This window comes from Saccostrea cucullata, unplaced genomic scaffold (assembly GCF_032062105.1).
Source record: "Saccostrea cucullata isolate Sc308-1 unplaced genomic scaffold, CSIRO_AGI_Scuc_v1 ctg3754, whole genome shotgun sequence".
Classification (NCBI taxonomy): Eukaryota; Metazoa; Mollusca; class Bivalvia; order Ostreida; family Ostreidae; genus Saccostrea; species Saccostrea cuccullata.
In genome coordinates this window covers 117,035-119,712 of record NW_026941522.1, presented here as the reverse complement: position 1 = coordinate 119,712, position 2,678 = coordinate 117,035, and the positions used below count along the sequence as shown (strand labels likewise).

At 31.1% G+C, this 2,678-nt stretch overlaps 1 long non-coding RNA gene across 1 annotated transcript; it reads right to left on the bottom strand.

Annotated features, from left to right (window-relative positions):
• Nucleotides 1–1,074: 1,074 nt before the first annotated feature.
• LOC134257991 (uncharacterized) lies at nt 1,075–2,187 on the bottom strand. The gene is made up of 3 exons (XR_009990050.1): nt 2,128–2,187; nt 1,825–2,020; nt 1,075–1,179 (listed from the first exon to the last, which is right to left on the bottom strand). It is a non-coding gene; the product is annotated as an uncharacterized LOC134257991 (long non-coding RNA).
• Nucleotides 2,188–2,678: the final 491 nt, after the last annotated feature.

Below are 2,678 nucleotides of genomic sequence, written 5' to 3'. Positions count from 1 at the left end.
TACTAGAAAAAGTGAAATAGAATAATGGAAATCTAACATCAAATCTATATGATAAACATGGTGTCTTAATCTTCAATCATCAGCTATCCTTATCTATACAGTAAAGTACATTCAGCACTTGCATACAGGGTTTATATATCAGTTGATTCTATACACAGAGGATGCTCTACGTATTTCTTGAACGAGTTAAGTTATTCAAGCTGTTCAGAAACAATTCGATGAAACAAGAATATTTGAAGTATCGTTTAGAGTCATCATTTATTAAGTTCTGTGGTAGATAGAATGACCGTGTGTGCAAATACAATTTATCATCCATTAAGTCGGATCCTGTCCGATGCTTTTCATACTTATTGTTAGGTCTTTTTTTCACACACTGTACTGGCGACGGATTTTTCCGTTATTTTCTGATCATGACACGGAGCACATGGCGGATGTGACTAGTCAGCAGGGGATACTCACTCCTCGACCTGGCACCTGATTCCACGGCTGATAATTTTGGAGCTTTAATACTGTTCGTAATTTCCGTCTATCGAATTTACGAATTATACGCAAATGAAAAAAAAAACAACAAAGGGCATTAATGAAGAATTAGTTGTTTCCAAATTATGCATGTACTTACAAAATGTACATCTATATATGATGGTATGTATGATAAGTGTTTTTCATATTTATGTACTATTTTGATTATTGTATGTTTCATGTAATAGCAACATCTAATGACGAAATAAATGAGATGACTTTACCCATACGGTTTCCATACTCAACTTTTCTTATTTATTTCGTACTCTTCCTTTGTCACGTGCATAATACTGTTTACGTATCATAACGATTCAACACTTAAAACCATGTTCCAAGTACAAGCACGTGGGTGCGTTAGACAATCTAACTGCTGATTTAAATTTTATGCTTTATTTTTCAATACCCATTTAAAAAATATATGGTCGTATAATGATGACCTTGCCAGAAAATATCACCTACTCTAGGGACACGTTATGGCCCCTCTGTTTATACAGTTTGGATACAAAATATATGTATTCAGTCAGAAATAAACTCCAAATGAAAAAAAAAATCCCAATAATTTTATCTTTTAATCTTTGAGAAACTTGAAAAAACATTTTTTCTGGAATGCAGGGAACTCTTTTCAGCTGTATCGAGTTCTGAGTTGGATATTTTGTCAATCTAAACAAACAAAAAAAGAATAATTAAAATAAGTGTATTTCCGCTGAAATGAGAAGATATGCAAAAAATAACAAAGCGTAAAAGAAGTTAAAACAATAGATTAATGCAACATTAAATTGATGATTATATGTACCTGTTCTTGGTCATGCAAGTAATAGTCAAAGAATTAAGCAACCAGATATTCACATATTTAAAAAGGAAAAGAAAACTTACATCTGAGGGTTAAATACTTTTGAAATTAAAAAAAAGTCTTGAATCAAGTAATGAAACATCGTCGGAAACCCACGGCTGATTACGCTTCGTTCCTCTTTCCATCACATAATTATTAAAAAGCAGTGTGCATTAACAATTTTAAATCAAATTCTTGAAATAAATGAAATAAATCAACAATTAACACGTCTCTTTGAATCATTTTACCTTTTAAAATTATAATGCACAAGTGCCCCCATTTTTTTAATTTGCTGCCAAATGAATGGAAATCGCGATTCTTAATTATTGGTATCCTTTTCAAATTAAAAAAAAATCTTACTTTCAGTTTTTTTGAAATGTTAACATAAACATTTCATATTTTAAAAAATGTAGATTTTCGTGATATATAACCGAATATCGAGAAAAAATAAGATATTATAAGATATTTTTGCTCACTCTGGAGACTCGATGTGCAGGGACACCATCGCCAAAAACGCCACCACCACCATCGGTAACTACAGAGACACCATTGTACAGGGATCGTAGAATTGGTAGAAGTGATATTGGTAGCAGAAGTGGTGGTGGTGGTAGTTTCTGCTTCCACTAGACCATAAAGGACCAACAGGAGAACCAAGAACAATGCAAATCTCATCTACACGAAATAATTTGATATATTGGTTCGTAAATGAACTGTCATGTACATAATATATCTTTTTGGTAGAAATTGACATTAAGTTAAATAGTTTGTAAAAAGCTTACCTTATCGTATATTGCAGGTGTTGGCAATGGAGTTAATGTCAGTCAGCATATACTTTGTCTATTTTATACATTTTAATCATGAATCATACAGCATCCGGGAGGTGTAGTAAAATATCATTTGTATTACGCATGCTTTATTTGAACAAGACATTATATGCAAATTGAAACCAATTGAATGTAAATTTTAGAGATTTTTTTCCGAAAGTAAAATACAAATGTACAAGTGTGCGCATTATAAACATTGTTTCAATCTATTCAATGTTTTTTTTTTTCGAAAAGCTCGTGGGGGTATTTATTTATGGAAAAAATAGCTTACCTTTAACAATCTCAAAATTTAGCATAAATTTTAGCTTTTGAATATAAATAAAATCAAATCAAAAACAAAATTACCTATCATTGATAATGATTATTAGTAAGCTTGAAATCTAATGCACGCTGTTTTCTTTTTTTATTATTATTAGAAAGACACCATTCATCTTTTTACGGAATATTGTTTAGTCAATATTTGAGAAGTAAGCTTTTGATAAATACTTGCATCAACCCTCAGATTA